General features: G+C 39.8%; 1 protein-coding gene across 1 annotated transcript in view; it reads right to left on the reverse strand.

The window, feature by feature from the left end:
* LOC122537934 (discoidin domain-containing receptor 2-like) overlaps positions 1 to 2,098 on the reverse strand; it is a 63,445-nt gene extending 61,347 nt beyond the window's left edge. The window contains exon 1 of the mRNA XM_043671600.1: positions 2,013 to 2,098. The gene's annotated coding sequence lies outside the window, so the exon portion shown is untranslated. The remainder of the gene's footprint in view (positions 1 to 2,012) is intronic.
* Between the last annotated feature and the right edge of the window lie 16,892 nt (positions 2,099 to 18,990).

Here is an 18,990-nt window from a genome sequence, read left to right on the forward strand (position 1 = left end):
ATCGATCGTTAATTAAACGGTGTAACTTTCACGAAAGCTTGCACAGCCTCGTTTCCACCGGTAATTTTAGTCCGTGTTCACACGCCAGGTAGCAGGTTTCGCGGTTTACGATCGTGGCCAAAGAAGTTGCTTACCCGGCGGGGAAAGTTGGACACGGGAAGTTTGTCCGGAGGCTCGTTGCCGGAAGTTGCCGGTATCTCCGTTGGAACGAGGCCTCGCCAAGGAAAGTTTCTCCGTATCTTCCAGGCATAACGTTACACGGAAACGTCGGCGATGTTTATAGTGCTTGAGATGTAACTACCTTGTTGGAGGAAGCATGAGTTTGATTGATTCGTTGTTTTTCGCAAAGTCAGTAGTAGCGATCGTAAAAATAAGAACGCGTATTAATTAAAAGTTTCACGTATAGAGACGAGACGGTATTTTTATAGTATTAATTTATTTCAAAGAAAAGTCACTCAAAGATTACCGAACTAGCCAATCTTTTCAATGTTCCTCAAAAATGTTTATATTTTACCAATTATAATATTATAATTTCTATATTGATATTTAATAAAAAATCTATCGCATCTTATCGAGCTTGAGCATTTAGCAACAAATATCGTATACTTGCGTTATCAAATTAATCGTTTCACTGAATCTTCTGTGCTTCCATCTACTTTAGACAGCAAGTTGCTCAGTTTGTTAAACCTCTTGCGCTGGCAACTGATTGCGGACCATAACGAGTGACCAAACCGTACACAATAATTCGTCGCTTTCTTTTCGAACTCGTCGGTGTGACATCACTGGATAGAAATTAGAATAGAGAAGTAATAAATTTATTATTTGTTTCGCCTGGATTATACTTAAATATACTTGAAACTGAGAAAATATTACAATTTCGGGACAAAAGATTCTCGACGTGCGTGACACGTCACTCCAGCGCAAGAGGTTAAACATCGAGCTTCACATTTGTTCTCACTGCCTCGATTTCTCTTGGCATCTTCCCACGAAAGCATAATAGTTAAGTACTTCCCACGAACGTTTGCCAGAGTGGTTTGCAGTCAGTAATTCGATGGAATTTAACAAACTGCCCAAATCTTTCCGAATAAACGGAAAGAAGCGATTGGCAAACGGACATACATACATACGTACATAGCTGGTCGCGTCGGGCGAGAGATCGAGTGAAACGCGAACCGTCTGTCGCGTCTCGCCAACAATCGCACCGTGTCGTTGCAAACGGATTTCAAAAAGGACGATTACGAAAGAGGCGGAGCCCCTTTGAGGCGACATCGTCGGGCTAATAATCGCCCTCGAACCACCCTCGAGCAAGGCCTGGCGCGCGTTTTATCTCGCGACGTGAGGACGGCACACGGCAGAAAGAACACGCCAGAGATGATCGTTTACGATACCTCCGACGAAGAAACGATTCCGTAGCAAGATTCGGAGTTAATTGCGTTGTCGCCGCCTCGTAGTGCCTTGTCCCGTGTCCCGACACCTTTTCCTCGCCCTCGGGCATCACCTCCCGCGACTTCCATCTCGTCACACCGCGTCTTTATCGAGGTTTACAAATCGTCTACGACCAACGAATGCTAAATACAAGGGCACGCCAGTGACGGACAAACAAATTTTGTGACAAAGACGGTAAAATTTAAGTCCTTCTCGAATATCGATGTATAATATTTCGAGACTTTGATATTTTACAGGTATTTGAGTTAGTATTAATGTAATAACGTAATACAAATATACTTCCACTAAATTAAAATAAATAAATAACTGACTAAATAAATAAATACTTATTTATGCTGTATTCTATTCTATTCTGGTCTTCACAAGGAAGAACGTAGTTCTCTTTTTTTAAGTATGGAAATGAGTGGAAAAGGAATATTTGAGGGAGAAATGCTCGCTTTATTCTTAATTTGCTCGAACAAGTAATATGTCATTTATGCAATTATCCCGTATTAATTCTGAATAATGTAATTTGAAAATAAAAGGATCTCCTCATGTAATTTGAACCAAATAAAAACTGTACATACCTTGAAATGAAATTATAACTGTAGAGTAATAGGAAGAAAATTGTAACCGTAGGATAACTAGAACAACACTCATAATTTTATAGAATGACTTGAACAAAATTTTAGTTATACACTTCAACAAAATTTATGATTCTATCACTTCAACAAAATTTATGATTCTAAAAGTTGCCTAAGAGCACTGCCCGTCACCAAACGTAGCTGAATACATACTGAATGTTCCAGCTCGCATCGCTTCATAGTTTGTATATAATTTTCATTTGTCGCAGGCATTCCAAGAATACACGACACAGAGCGTTCTTGAAAGAAAACTTGTTGGATGTCACTGTTTACTGTCGATAGCCTAATGATAATCCGACAGTCACAACATTGTCATCTGTTTCAATATGCTTCTCAGACTTCTCAATTATATAAATCCGATTCCGATTCCATTGAAGCACGATTTTTTAATCTAATTTGTGTTTTTTTATTCTATAACATTTGCCGGTATTTTATAGGTATTATACCGAAATACGGTTATATTGGTATCTGAAGCATTTAGTTTCCATTATAATAATAATTACCTAAATATAATAAAATAATAAAATAATAAAATTTAATAATAATAAAATAATAAAATTTAATAATAATAAAATAATAAATTTCAATAATAATAAAATATTAAAATAATAAAATTTAATAATAGTAAAATAATAAAGTAATAAAATTTAGTAATAATAAAATTATTAACCCCGGTAATAAAATATTTACCTAAAAACATCTATATTTTTTTTCAGTATTTGTAATACCGATTCGATCTCTGCTTCACGAAGAATATCACACATCGTGCATGTCAAATATAATTGTGCGCTTTTTATATTGATCAATATGATTTTTGATTTACTCACATGTAATTCCCACTTTTAGATGAAACGATTATTCGTCTCGGAATTGACGCTATATTCAAATACCAAAAGACAGAGCTATCTATTGATTACGTAACAATGGATGCGTTTTCTGATGAACCAGCATCCTGATGAATGTGTTCGAACAATAAAGAATACAAGAGTAGCTACATCGTTCTTTGGATGTTGTCTTCATTGATGAACACCAATTCGTGTATTCGCAGAATGTTGGCTTAAATGTAACAGACATCTTTTAGCGTAATTACATAAAACTCGCTCAAAAAGTCACACCAATAAATTAGAAGGTAATATTACAAACCAAGATTTTAAAGATTCATGCAGGTTCTTTACAATAAAGAAACTTGTTTCTCTTCAGAAATCGAACATTAATTACATACTCCTTGGAGAATGAGGAATGAATCGATTCAAATTCCACTGGACAATTTTTCTTACTCCAACTTCCCAGTCCATTGAGACAGCCGAGATTTGAAAGAAAGCAATTCGTAGAGGAAGAGGTTTTCAGACGATTCGCGACGCAAACTACAAAGTCTGAAGTTATTACGGTTAAGCGGACGTTGCCGGTGACGCGACAGCGGCACAACGCAAACGACGCATCGGGAGTAGCTAATTAATAACCGCGGGTAACAAGCAGCAGATGGAATGATGGCTGAAACTTGGGTAGCACGGACCCCTTGGCAATGGTCGGTCGACCCAACTGGTTTCGGGCACACACCCACGCGCTGCCCATTATTGCGCACGTGTGGTCCGGATGGTCGCGTGCATGCTATTAGCGAAAAGGAGTGTACCGAACACGTTACCGTTCCACGCGGTGAAACAACTGTCCCCTTCTTTCGCTGGCGACCTTTCCGAAGCGCGGTGGCCGTGAAAGGCGAGAATACACCGACGAGCACACCGGTTTCCGGTTCTGAAGCTGCAGCAGCCACCCGTCTTCGTCTATCCTACGAACCGGCACCGGTTTTATTTCGACTGGCTGTTCATTAGGCCGCTAATTAACGCTTAGCGTCGGACGTGTTTGCATTCACGCTGTCCTGCAGCACAGAGGGACACAGATCGTCTCGTTCCTTTTCTCGCGTTAAGCAGCCAGCTGAACCATTATGGTCATCCGTTCGTAGTCCGAGGTTCTTTTCGACGATACGTACATACATACATACGCTCGATGTTCCCCGAGGTATTTCTTCCCCGTCGAGGTGAGAATTGGACGTCTCTGTAGCTACTACCTAGAGAATTCATGGGTAATCATCTATTCAAACGAACTCTATTCAACTCGAGGCGAGAAGACTCTCTCTGGCTTTCCGTATACCTGGCAAAGAGATAGAAAGAGAACGAGAGTGGAACGTGTGAGATTCTTCGATCAACGTTTCTTACGCGGAAGGTTCATCGACGAGCCGAGTCAATTACAAGAATCAGAGATCGCCAGAGCCACTTGCAGTGCGAGTGGCTCGTGAAGCACGTTTCGGAGTGTTAACGCGCGCCGCGTAATATCCCTCCGCTCGGCTTTAATGGCGACATACGGAGTGGCCGTTTCGCGAATTCGGTGAATATATTCAGAGACAATGTTATTCCAGCTGGCCGTGCGGCCATATATCAGCAACGATTCTATGCGCGGTCGCGTGCGGAGTAATTACTTTTCGGTGCGCGGAGGCATCGCTCAAAAGGCAACATTTGCACGCGACGTGAAACCGACGTGGCAACGAAACGCACGCACGTATGCCCGTACGCGCGCACACGTAGACACTGCACGCGTGTGTCGTCCGTGTACGGAAAGCACGAAAAAAAAAAAAGAAGGAAAATAAAAAAAGGAGAACAGAGAAAAAAAAAGCACGCGGCTGCTGCCACGTTTGGAGGATCGAGGGCGACAATGGCTTCCTGTTTCATCCCTGCGGGGCGTCCAGCTGTCTGTCTGGACTATGGTTGCGCGAATGAATCGTCCTCCGACTCCATTGTGCCCGTTTTCCAGTTTTGCGTCGGGATTGTTGCCCGCCATGACATCTTCACCGACCGATCCTTCATCATTTTAGCGAACTGTTTTCCCTAGCCCTCTCCACTCCCCGTCCTTTCGAAAAGTGACGCTTTTATTCGGCATCGTTGACTTTGGACGCTACCGTTGAAACCGTTCCATGAATTTTATACCTCTGCCGGGCCATTGTACGGCAAGTTGGTTCGTCGAATTTTTTTTTTTTTCCTTTTTGGGAAACCTTTTCGTTCACTTGCGAAGAGGAACCGTCAATCGTCAGTCACCGTTTGATACCAATAGCGATTGATCAGAATGTTAGATGCAAATTTCTTTTCAAAAATAAACCACGTCTTGGAAGATCAACTTACAACGGAGAGTAGTGAAATAATAGATATACTGTTCGTGCTTCGTTAATACTAATATTCCAATAATTGAGATGTTTTTGGGAAATTTGAAAAATCTACAAAATATGTACGCTACATAATACTCAAAGATACATGTAGTTATAATATTTATTTAGTGAACGAAACAGATTTTTATTTTTTACTTGCCCCTCTCCTTCGTTTCTTCAGTTGAAATATAAAATTCACAGTCTACTAATAATATCGTGTGAAAATATTGCAAAGTAAGCAACGTCTCCCTTTATTCACTGCCATATTTCTCTCTCTCCCACAAAATCTTTATCGTAAATCACCGAATTAAAGCCTACTTTCCCGATCCCTCGAAGGTCTTTTTAAAATGATAATGTATCGCGGCGGATTTTTACGACAATCTTCTCTCTCTTTCTCACGCGCTACCTCGCTTCGTTCTCGCCGTCTTTCTTTTTCGTTTTCGACAGCTCCATGCGCCGGATAATCGAACTCTAGCCGACTGTACCGACGTCATCTTTCAAAGGCAACCCCGCGTTTTTCGATTTCGGGAGGATCGTCGCGTGTATATACGGGATGAGCTACGGCAAACGAGGTATTTCCAAAGGATGGAACTGGGAGGCGTACGTCGCGAATGCAGCTCGCGAACGCGTGCACGTAATGACCTTACGCGGCGCTTTTTTTACGACGCTTATCAAATGCAAATCCTTCTTTATTGCGATTGGTATTCTTATTAGGCCTTCTTTCTCCGCTCCACGTCATCCGCACGGTTCTTTCTTTCTTTCTTTCTTTCTTTCTTTCTTTCTAGTCCCCTTGCCACGTTTTCTCCACCTCGTCCCCCCCCCCTCCACTGCACGTTTCTTCCTCTCCGCAACGATAAGTCGACGTTCTCTGCCGCTTCGCGTGTAAGAGGATTTCAAACGTGACGGCAACCCCTTGCCGTATAACAGAATAGCCGGGAGAACGCGAACAACCACCTTTTAACTTCCCATTTGGATTACGCTGGCCGTGGCGCGCTCGTGTTACATTATTTTTCGCGTCTGTCCGCGCTGTTCCTTCGTGGAGAACGTTTAAAAGAAAGAAAAAAAAAAAAAAAAAAAAGAAGAAAGAAAAAAGAAAAAGAAAGAAAGAAAGAAAAAAAAGAAAGGATCTTCTTCGTTTCTACCCTCCCAAATTTTTCACCCCCATTGCACGGTCCCCTCGCTCCAAGTGACTCTTGGACGTTCACGCAACGCGACCTGATCTCTCCTCGCGTTAATACGCAGGATATACACCGTCAGGAGGCTCTCTATCTGGCCTCTGCTCGGTGCACGAATAATTGTCGTTAATTGCCGCGGGATTGTCGGGTTTTCGGGGGAATTCTCGTTTCCACCTCCCCCTCCGCCCCCGAAACGGTGCTTTCGGGATGGAGTAACGAGGCCGACGAAATGAATGCGCTCGTTTTCACCTCCGACGAGTTGCGGTAATAGAGGGTGAATCACCGTCCGGGCAAAATGCTAGGACCTTTACCAAAAACGCTATGTTAGCTGACATTCTCGCGTTGCGTGAAAAGTCATCGGAATAGGGTGACCCGAGACTCGAATTTCGGCGACCGGTGGATCTTTCTCGCTGAGAAACATCAGGTGGGTATCATTCGTGTGTGTCGTGAGTGTTTCCTTCATCGTTACGTGTCCGTATCGACGCTTTTTCTTTCGCCAATCTTCACCCCTCGGCGAATGTTTCCATTACCCGATGTCGATCGTTCGTTGCTTCCTCTCCCCCTGTTTTCTTTTTCTTTTTCTTTTTCTTCTCCCTTCTCGCCGGCAGCCCTTCACGCTTTTCGCCCTACACACGAATCGATCAATTTGTCAAAATTTCGACATCTTTCTTTGAAGCTCTCGCAGACCCGCTCTCGCGTTTGTCTCATTATGCGTCTCATCACCATGTGAGTACAAAGTGGGCGAACTTTTATTCATTTTCCCTCGGCAGGAGAAAATTCTGCAGGCTCCACGTTGCTCGTCTCGCAGTATGCGTCTGTCTTCTTGCCTAGCTGATATCCTGGCTAAGCATATTTCGTTTCATCCTGTTTATTTTCTTCTTTTTCTTTCTTTTTTTGTATTTTAATTAAAATCGTGTATGCAAATCAAGCTAATTTCAAGCGGGATTAAAGTTTTTTCATTGCTTGGCGCAACGTATAAAGGGAATTGATTATTCCTCGCAGTCGGAGTTTTTCGCATCCGAACGCCACGAATTTGCATTTCTTCGAAAATGTTCGCCTACTGTCTGGCACACACTCGAGAAACTACGAGAAACACGAGACGTCGCGTGTAAAGGTAACAGTAATTTTATCGACGTTCGAGAACGTCGGATTGTCATTGAGAATCACGAATGCACAGTGCGCAATCAGCTGCACAAGCTACGCGATTGGAAATAATTTTTACATTTTACAACGGTCGGGTCGAATCCCTTGATAATTTGTCAGATTTTACCTGAAAAATCTGTGTCCGCGAATGTCCCAGTTGTCGCGTTTCGTTGTCCAGAATGTTGTACAGCTATTGGATCGATGATATAATATCGCGTCCGTATGATTAGTGACAGGTGCACAATACATTAATGCACTGTTATATCGCGATGGATTATTGTCCAATAATAAATTTACGTAGCTCGCGTTACTTTAACGCTATGCGCCGAATTGTTGATAATCGTGCACGACTCTGTCGCCAGATCCTCGTGAAAACGATCGTTGTCCCAAATTATTATCATTTTGTTGATATTGGGCGATGAACTGGGTTTTGAACGGTTTCGAATTTGTTTAAACGACTGAACAACCGTGTAACACGAGTCTGTATCGATAAATAAAGTACATGTTTACATGCGTGTACGTGAGACGTATCAATCTTGCGTGAAATACATACACGAACATAAGCGTACATAGGTTACAAAGAGTCTGGAGAGTTCATACAGTATTTGTAGCGTTTGCAAAAATTTTTTCGAGAATTATGCATTCAGCAGGCATCCGCTGAAGATAATCGTCTTTAGCTTTGTCTTTTTTTAATAATTGCGCGCTCGTTGCTTACGAATATAAATAACTTGGTACGTATTCTCCGTACGAAGAAACGCTACAGCCGATGAAAATTCCGCTCGCGCAGCAATTTCCACTTGTATCGCAATTTCTTTGAAATTTAATGCACTTTGGAAACTCGCGAGGACCTTGTATCGTATTGATTTACATATTCCTGCGCCTTTGCAAAGAGTAGGTGTAGTAGAATGCTGTAAGGAGCGAAGAAATAGGAACAGGTCTTTGTTTTCGTTTATGTGTATATAAGATGCCTTTCGAGTTCATGCATTTCGCTCGATATCTTTCGATCCTGACTCTCGATCCTTAATCGCGTAAACGTAATAGGTACGCGCGCGCACGCACACACGTAACACACACGCGTACAAATATAGGGTGATCATATAAAATTCTCATTAAAAGTCTCTTCCCACCCATTTTCCTTTTTTTTTTTTTTTTTAAATAGAAAAATCGAAATACAAGAGAAAGCTAATCTTATCAATTTTAAATTAAACAATTTTGTTCTTTTAAAGAAAATATATAATAAAAAAAAAAAAAAATTGCGGATGTTACTTTAGCAGGAGATGATTTTTGGCCGACTCTGTATTTGCGAGTTGCATGTTGTCCCTCGTTGCTTTGGAAATGAAAAATTCGTTCAGATTGGACTCGAAGGGGGGCGAGAGAATGAAAGACTGAAGAAATAAATTTCCAGATGTAAGAAAATTCCTTTTTTCTTACTTTTTTTCGGGAGAGCTTCCATTTATCATAGAAACTTAATAACTGCCTTTTTTCCCTGCGTAATCGCGAACCACCTCACTGGGGAAAGTAATCACTGATCACGGCGTTAACGTAACGTTCAAAGTACATCAGGGGGGCGTGCGGAAGACATTAGCGGACCTTTGGGGAGTTTCTGGCCCGTTTTTAAAATTTGCATAAAGCGGAAATCTTTTTAAGCCGGTTTAGCTCGTTTTAATCTGTTCTAGTTTTCCCTCGCTAGGAAATATTACCATGTATAATGAATCCATATGAAATTCCCTTCTTGTTTTAGCTGCGCGAGGATGCGAAAACGACTGCTTCGATCTGTACGACACAACTGTAAAAGTGTCTCCGTTCTTTCTTCATTTTCGTCGCCAGCGAAGTCGTAGGTTTCTCTTCGAAGGTTTCTCACAGTCGTTGTCTTTTATTTTGTATAAATTGAACTTTGCATGGTCGAGCCACTTGTACACACTGGGCAGTTGAAATGACGAATTCATGATTTCTCGTTAAAAATTTCATAGACGCGAAACAGCGTGGTTTTAGCGATTTGAATAATTTAAACTGTATAAATAAAAGCTTGTGTACTCCGTTGTATTGTAAAGTTATTCCATTTCTTTTATTTTAATGCCTCTAATGGAAACATTGAAATTGGAAAATGGGGGTTGTAATGGAAATTTTATGTTTTAATCGTTGGTTGTTCTAGCGATAATATGTTTTTATTTGAAATATCGACTCATCGAGTCGAAATTACGCGAGAGTAAAATTTACTCAAAGCCGAATCGCTCGAGTCTAAACGATTTCAATAAATTTATTTAATGTAAGTAACAGTTGAATCCCTCGACTTGAGGCTGCTGAAATTAACACAGAGCACATTTGTTGCTGTACCTATATTTTACATTATTGATATAATATAATGTACTTCTCACCGTATTTCTTCGTAAGCCTCTTAACGATATTAATATATTTTACAACTTCGTTTTGCAAGCCTCTGTGCAGAATTGAACGAGATTCTAGATTTTGGCTTGCAACGACATTTCATTACAATTCTTCCGCAAAGCCGGACGCGTCGCGACGATTTGAATTTTATAACAGGGGCCACAATTTACTTCTTAATTAAAACTAAAGCTTTCTTCTGACCTTATTTCATACCACTGTATCGTAGCACGCATGTGAACTAGTTGGTAATCCCGTTAATAACACTTCCCTAAGGAAGAAATTATGGGCTAGAAACACGCAATACTTTTACCAAGAAGAGCATTTGAAACAGAGGTTTTAGTGAATTAAAGCGTTTACAGGAAGCGCTTACAGTCAATATTCTTTTTTTTTTTTTTTTTTTTCTTTTAATTTCTCTAATTTACGTGTAATATTCTCGATTAAAGAAAGAAAGTGTCTTTGTTTCTCTACGCACTGTGCACGCAGATACACTTTTACTATTTCCCACGGACAGAAATTATCGATTCTTTTTACACGTAGAGAGTGTTAGAAAGGGCAATGTATGGTGCGATTTTAAATAAACGGACGAGAAAAACCAAGAAATTGGGACGATAATTTTTTTTCGCCGAAGGAAACGAGCAATTCATCAATTATGTATTTATTTTAAATACAGATAAGTGGAAAGCTTTCTTCCCTCCTCCCCTTTATCCCTCGCTAACGTAGATTGGCGTGCAATATCGAAATACAATAAAATAACAGAGACCAGAGAGCAGATTAAATATGAATATTTAAATACTCGCGCCGACCGTTACTATTTCGTATTCGATTAATAAATCGCTAGCGTTGAATAAATCGCCACGGTTTACGCCATTTGCGCTATCGCGTTCCCTATTTCTTTCCAGCCGGTTGAATTGTTGTCGTTGAACGAAAACGTATCGACAAGTATCGGTCGGGCTACAAATTTTCTACTACCGTCTCGTTATTTTTCGCTTACAAGTGCGCGCAGCCCACGGTTCTGTTGTTTGGACTTGTATCTAGGATAGGGCATAAATAAAAGGCAATTAATAAACGAAATTACGTTCGCTTCGAGATTTCGGCGAGGGGAAAATTCTGGGCTGTGGGAAATGTTCAGTTTTCGAATTTGCAACGTTGTAACTCGTACATATGGAGGTGGAGTGAGTTCGAGCGGGGTGTTTAAACGCGCGGATGTATGTACCTAAGAGCAGGTACATATGTACGCGTGTATGTGTGAACGTGCGAAGCATGTGCCATGGATGGTATCCATCCTTCTTATTTTCCGCCAGTAGACACCTCTGCCGTGGTCGTCTCACCGTGGCATTATATCCCAACGTCCAACATCGGGATAACTCGATCGGCAACCAAAACGAGTTATCACTGTTAACCTCGGCCCGCAACCTCTGGAAACGCAATTCCATTCACGCATGATCCTCCTCCTGGACGAATTATTTCGCCTGTCATTTATCGCCTACGTTTTAATATTTACAACCGAGTACGTTGCGTCGCGTAAAGGAAAATTAAATGTCATACTTGCTGACAGTTGTGTTTCGAGTGTAACAGTTCAGTGAAATGAATTGACGTTGACAATTTGTACGCATACGCGAGATAGCAACGTCTACGCTGGCCCACGAAGGTATTTAAAACACGATATACTTGCGCCTACGTTGGACAATCCCTCTACACAAAACATATATCTCTAGGATAATGAGTGTTTTTAAATTTCTATATGTACGATACATGGGGTACGCGTGAGAATTATGTATATTGATTTCATTGAAATCGAACAAAAATCATGGATCACCATGAGCATTTACAATGGTTATATTTTTTTTTTTTTTTTTAGAATTTTTAACAAGTAATACAAAAATAGAATTTTTAATAAGTAACATAAAATCATGGGTCACAATAGTATTCAATGGTTCTATTAATTTCTTGGAATTTTTAATAAGAGTTTCGATTCACTTTTCAAGTGGACGATTTTCCATGGAAAATACTAACTTTGAAGAGTAATAAATGAAAATGAACGCAGAATATCTCCAAGATAATAGATATTTTTAAATTTCCATTAATGTACAATACATTGCCCTATTAACTTCATTAAAACCGAACAATACGCATTTGAGAGACTAGAATGATCCTATTGTAACTAATGTAAAATCATAGTTAGACATTAATATTAATATCTTTGGAATTTTTAGTGAGAAATCGATCCATGGAAAATATTAATTTTGAAGTGATATTTAATTTCGTGAATTTTTTTGCTTTCAATTCGCCTTTCGACGTAATTTTCGTAATTGTTAATCTTCCGTCCACCTCGTCCCATAAACGCTTTGTGGGATTGAGGTTAGGACTTTGCGGTGGATGCGGTAACGTATAGTAACCATCGTTGTCTCGTTGAAAGTAATAATTTTCTAACAAATTTAGTTTATCCACACTTCCTTCCGAGTTTCCCTTCGAAATTTTCAAATATTTCGCCATACCTAAAATCCCAACAATAAAAATCAAATTTCCCATTCCATTTGCTGTCATGCAGCCCCACACCATCATCGATCGTCCGCCATATTTTATCGTAGATCATAGATTCTTTGGATTTAATATTCTGTGTTTTTTGCCCTTCGTACAGTTTTACCACCAAAAAACCTATCAAAAATATCAAATTTACAAGAAGGAATTATCTTTTTAAAATTAAAATTATACTTTAAATGCAAAACTTTATTCTTTGGTTGTTTGTTTTTCTTGGAACTACTCGTGTATTTAAATCGCGTTTTCTCAGTAATCTACTAAATTTTATAAATAATTCAGCACTTTTTTTAAACTGTGTTGCTATATCATTGACGCAAGCTGTGTTCTGGAAGTAAAGGGATCGTTTTAAATATGGCGAATTAGGGTCTTTTCTTCTCCCTCTGTTAGTTTCTTCGATCGTCCAATTTACTTTGAATATATTCCTCATTTTCATACTTTCCGAGAATAATCGTATGCTTCTAAGTTTCGAAATTCCCTTTACAGATTTTCCTTCTTTGCACCATTCTATCGTTAATCTTCTTTCTACTTTTTTCATTTTCGAGCTTTCGCGATACATTTTATGAGTTTCTTGATTTCAAAAGAATTATAGCACAAGTATTACACCGCCTTTGAAGCAGACCAAGTGCGTGTCAAGTGAGAAATCTTTGATACAAAGGATTCGTATAGATTTCCAATATACTTTCGTGACCTATAATTCTATAATATAACATTAGTTGTAATAAAATCATTCTCGGACGCTAGTGTTGTTCGATTTGAATGAAATTAATACGCGTGCCTCACGCGTATCATACACACAGAAATTTAACTTTTCGAATTTCGAGATTCGGTGAGATTCATGTCCATTGTAAATATGTTTTAAATACTGTCCAAGTGATATTTATCTAAACTACGTATCTGGCGTATTTTGCATGTACAAATGAAAGAGTTAACACGATTTTACAAAGGCGTGTGTCGCCAATTTCTCGAACGGGTAATTTGTATATACCATATAGGAGTGAAAAATGATTTTACTTAGGCAACGCGCGCGCCACGCTATTTCCGCTTGGTTCCGACTGGTCATTTATTTGCCAGCGGAAACGCGAAAACACCTTCGAGACAAATTCAGGATACGTTTTGGTTGGTGGTGGAACGTGGGCGAGGAGTATCACAAGGTGGTTTCTCTGAAACCTTCCAATTTTCATGACGCCACACGTAGAGCTTGTAAAGTAACAAGAGAAAGAACAGGCAATGAGTAAACTGCAGCTCTCCCTGCAATGGTGAAAAATTGCATCTCGCGGTTTCTGTGAAATGAAAATAAACAGTTTGCTGTATGTTGCCCATATGAAGAATAATTTAGCGATGGAATCACTGAAAGCGAGAAATAAACAAATTCAATCATCAAACATTTCAATTATCATGCGTTCCTTTTTATTTCTTTTTTTTTTTCTTTTTTTGACAAAACTAAAAATATCACGCCGATCGCGCTGTTTGATTTGAAATTCAGTTTGAAATTTGTCTGCTAACTATGCACGCTCGAAAAACAATGCAACTATTCAATCTTCACCTTCGTATTGTAACGTAACGACGTATTATGATACATTGATGACAGCCATTTGATTGGAGAGCAACAAGTAGTTGCAAAATGAATCGATGGCGTGACCTAGGCAATAAAGACCAGCTATTATTAATCCTAGTTCAATGAATCATTTTGTGTATCGCGCAACATTAAAACTCTCTTTAAAATCTCTCTTCTCTAAGGAAGAAATTTCAAGCGTTTTTTCTCAAGTTACGTGACACGTCAATCATTCCTCTGCCTATTTTATTTGGCACTGTGTCTTTAACATTGGCAACTACCAAGAGCCAAAGTGTAAAAGTTGAGTCCAAGAAATTAGAATGCAAGGAATAGAAGAGATTTCGTGGTACGATGATGAACACAAACTTTTACTCGTATATTTTCCAAAAGAACGCAACGTCACAGGTCCGCAAAGTTACTTACTGAAAAATTAAACTACAAATTCAGTAATTTCCGGTGTCAATGAGAATGAAAGAAGAGGAACACAATGGAATCGAAAAACGAATTTCTTATTCCTCGACCTTTAATTGAAAATTCTATTTCTATGTTTGCATTTGCACGTGCGTAAATGTCATTTGGAAGAGTTCGATTTAATTAAACTTCCCTGTCCCAGCAATTAACCGCTATTTACAAAGAGTTCTCGCGAGTTCTTATTTTTCGAGGCGTCGCCTCACTCACGCGTTGACGTTTGAAATTCAAACCTTCCTCTCTCGTTTAGAAACAAAAAGAAAGTTCAGAAACCAACGAAGGGGGAATCGTTGATCGTCGTTTTCTCACCGCGAGAGTGTTCCCTCGTGAGTTCTCCGAGAGAGAGAGAGAGAGAGAGAGAGAGAGAGAGAGAGAGAGAGAGAAGAAGGTTAATTGAAACCATAAATTGATGACAAACAATTTCTCGATATTTTCTTACCGAAAAAAGAAGAACGAAACGTTGCTTTGGAAGTTGATTCGAAAAGGAACGAGGTTGAAGTAGCTCGATCGATGCCCGAGGATCGATGCGTTATATTTTTAATTCCTTTGATTCTGCGCTTCTCGTTCTTCTTGCTGGCTGGATCATAGATATGCAGGACGAGATGTAAATACGGAACGGAGTTGAGAAGCGACGATTTCCGGACTCCCGAGGTACGTGTGTGCCTGGCGGAGAAAATCTGTCGCGGTTGTAAAGCAAATCGTTCGGGCCGCTCTTTGGAAAACGGAACGACCGGTTGAAACTGATCGTCGCGAGTAGCCGGGAGGTCATTTCCGCGCGTTTAACAATCTATTAGGACAATGTTACGGTTACTTGGAAGTCGGGAGAGGACACTCGCGGAGGAAAACTCTTTCCTAAGAAGGGGGAACATGGACGAACGAACGAGGAGAGAGGAAGAGGGCGAAGTTGGCCGATTTAATTTTCGAAATATTCACGGTGAGCGTATCCCTCTGACGAACGACGACGACGACGAAGACGACTGCCGCCGTGTCGACTCGGAACACCATAAATATTCTACGTCGCGTCGTCGTTTTAACTCGAAACGAGAGACACACGCGAAGTGTATCTCAGGACACGGGCAACTCCACACACGACCACCGCCCAACGAAATATTAAGTTACGCAATTATCCATGTAAATTGAGATTTCCTTTCTCTTCCCCTCGCGGCGAAACGAACGAAAGGCTGTTCCATCGGAGATTATTCGTTCTCGCGTTCGCGGCCGCGCCCTCGACGAACCTCGAGCGCCTCGCGAGAAGGATTATGCCTGGCCGATAAACGCGATTCCGATCCGCGTCTCGTGGCATCCGTTCCCGCGCGCGCATTTTAAAATTAATATCGATTCCGAATGCCACGCAGGGAAAACTGGCCTGCAGGGAAATCAAAATTATATTAGCCCTGCTGCCGTGTCATAAATATTCCACTTTGACTCCTCGTACGTTGTGTATTCGAATGACGGGCAAATACGGGATATTATTATTCATATTGGCGAGGGAACTCGTCAGGCAGGCAGAAGGGAAGACGGTGGAAAGCGAGCGTTATCAATGATTCAACGTGTTTCGGAATCTTGCCGTGGGATTTGAAAATTCGCCGATAACAACGACCGCCGGTGTATATCGGCCGACAGTGGCATTACATTACTATCTAAATATTGAAACTCAATTGCTCTGATTTCCCAAAGAAAAATGTCGCATCACAATGGAACTTGGATTCGTTTCAAAGTTTGAAACTTCTTTCAAAGTCTATCGTTCTGATTTTTGTTCCGAAATATTTTTGAGACACCGTGTAGGTGGGCGCGGGTAAGTGAAAAATATTTTTACAAATTATCGTGGCGTGTAAGAAACGTTGAAAAATTTTTTTTTCCGTAACTGGACTTACAATGGATTCGATAGATTGAAGATTATCCTTGCGAAATGTTATGACGAAAATTCAAGAAATTTTTGTATCCACTTTTTGTCTGATATTCAAAGTTAAATGATAAACTCATCACATCAAGTTTCAATCTTCGAATCCATTGTAAACTTAGTCGTGAAAAGAATTTTGGAATCGACAATCCGTAGTGCTACAGTGTGAGAATACCTTTGAATAAAACGAACGATGCGTTTGGAATGTGGAGGCTTCGAACTTGAAGTCGAATCCGAGTCATATTATTGTACGATTTCATTTTACAAAAATTACAACTTATTCAATGGCCAAGTACTGCACACATGGTGAAGACCGTAACTGACGATGAAAAATTTCGACAATGAAATTTGATTTGATTTTAACATATTCACATAACGATCCACTTGGTCTCGTTTTCAAGGCCTGAAGCTTCCACTTTGACAATCGTCTTTTCAAGAAGAAGTTCTCAGATCAAGCGACGGGTGGAAAACTGAGGATACTTGTTTCTCGAAGATTATAAAAATTCGAACGCGGGTGAAAACGTTAAAAAGTTATTTCCACGATTAAACGAATAAACGATTGAATAAGATTCAATCTTGGAGACTGAAATTTTCTCTTTGAAACTCGCTGTACGATTCTTTTTTTCAGTACGTTTTATTTTAACGTGGAACATCAGGGTGCAAAATTTTATTTTAACGTGGAACATCAGGGTGCAAAATTTTATTCTATTTAAGAGCTAATACAATTAATCTATAATATAATTTAACAATAAGCAAATGTCAATATATTTAACTACGCTGCTCACAAAAATTAAGGGATATTTCAAAATGAATATGAAGCGATAAAAAGAACAAGCATTTTGTATTTATTATACAACTTTCTTTGACTTGTCGTTTGCTTTTCTGACGTTCTTGTTTAATAAAAAAAAAAAATCAAATGTTTCTTTTTTTTTAAATGTTTTATAAAAGAAAGTTTTATTTTTTATAAAATTTTTGTGAGCAGTATAGAGTATAGATCATGTTATAACAAGTTAAATTATTGTCACTAGCAATGTTTATTGAATTTGAGGGAAACGACATTACTCATGAGTATGGCATAGAACAAAGCCCGGAAAATCGAAGCTAAAATCGTTACGAAGTATAAAAACAGGAATTATATTCGTACCGGTTGTGGTAACGAAATTTTCAGTGAAAAAAAATAAAAAAAAAAAGAAAAAAACGCTCGGCCGTGTTCGTGCTGTTTCTTTTAGCCTCGAAGAGACCCGGGCAGAACGGGGCTGTACTCTGGAAAATCCATATGCAAACGAGAAGATATAATTTGATTGAACTTGGCAACCCAATTGGAATCTGCGGCTCAGGATCAAAAATAGAAACCTAAAGAAAGGCCGATACTTTGCTTCTTTATTCTCGCGTACATCGAGCATTCTCCGGAGTGGAGCTATTATCGATTTCGGATACGCGATCCTCTTTCTCGCCCTAAATGGAGAGGATCTTCGTCGGCCGAAGAAGAATTCAGGAGCCGGTGGTGCTCGCAAAGAGATAGCGATATTCTTGGTCTTCTTGACTTCTTTTTCTCCTTCGTGGAAGTTGGCATTCTTCTGCATTTCTTCAAACTTTCTTTGGGAAATGTAATCTTTTAACGAGGCTCCACTCGCACCGCGAGTTCCGACCAGATAGATGCGTGTTTTCATCAACTTAGATTAGACTGCCGCGGCAGGTGGATATTTTCTTCGAGTTTGTTTGAAACTTTGTGTAAAAAGGCGTGTAAACTAGGATCGACTACGTAGGCCGGCTACGACGTCGCTCTAAAAATAGTTTTGACAATGTCGAAAATCTGTATCGTGTACTTTTCACACGCTCTTAGATATTTCTTCGTTGCATTTCGTCGAAATTACAGATTTCCCTTATTTTAGAAAATTCAAATGTTCCTTAATCTGTTGTATACTTTTCGCACGATGTTAGAAGAAGGAGATGAATTCATAGAAATTTCTACGTTACATTTCGTCAAAATTACAGATTTTTCCTTATTTTAGAAAATCCAGATATTTCTAAAACATCAAACACGTTTACTTTAATTCCTGTCCAAGATCAAGGTACAACACGTTCTGCAGATATACACCACCTGACTCGACCTCTATTATCCCAACTATGGCCCAGGTCTGCTAGGTAACCTTAAGCCTCGCTCAGATTAGTCAAGTTACCAGAATTCAAGCAACTTGAAACCGCTTTACCAGTGTGAACCTGTTATTTACTTGACTTGGAATATCCTTTCGCGCTCCCACCGTTAAATCTTATTAGCCAAGTTTTTTTACCGAACTGAAGCCGCTTTGACTTTGGATTGTTTGAAAATTTCGACGAGATTTACCGTTGTTAGCGCCATATTGCTACAATAGTTACATCTTACAGGCAGATTAGTTTCCAAAGCTGTTAACCGCCTTAAAACTTTTCATATTTCTCGCGTTTCAATGATATTCGATAAACGATAATCTTCAATTGCTCGTGCATATTACCTCCGAATTTCAGGAGGTTAGAGATGAAAAGACTCGGGGAACTTGGTACGTGGTATTGTGCGCAGCTGGCAAGCTATTGTA

Source organism: Frieseomelitta varia, unplaced genomic scaffold (assembly GCF_011392965.1).
Source record: "Frieseomelitta varia isolate USP_RPSP 00005682 unplaced genomic scaffold, Fvar_1.2 scaffold_940, whole genome shotgun sequence".
Taxonomy (NCBI): Eukaryota; Metazoa; Arthropoda; class Insecta; order Hymenoptera; family Apidae; genus Frieseomelitta; species Frieseomelitta varia.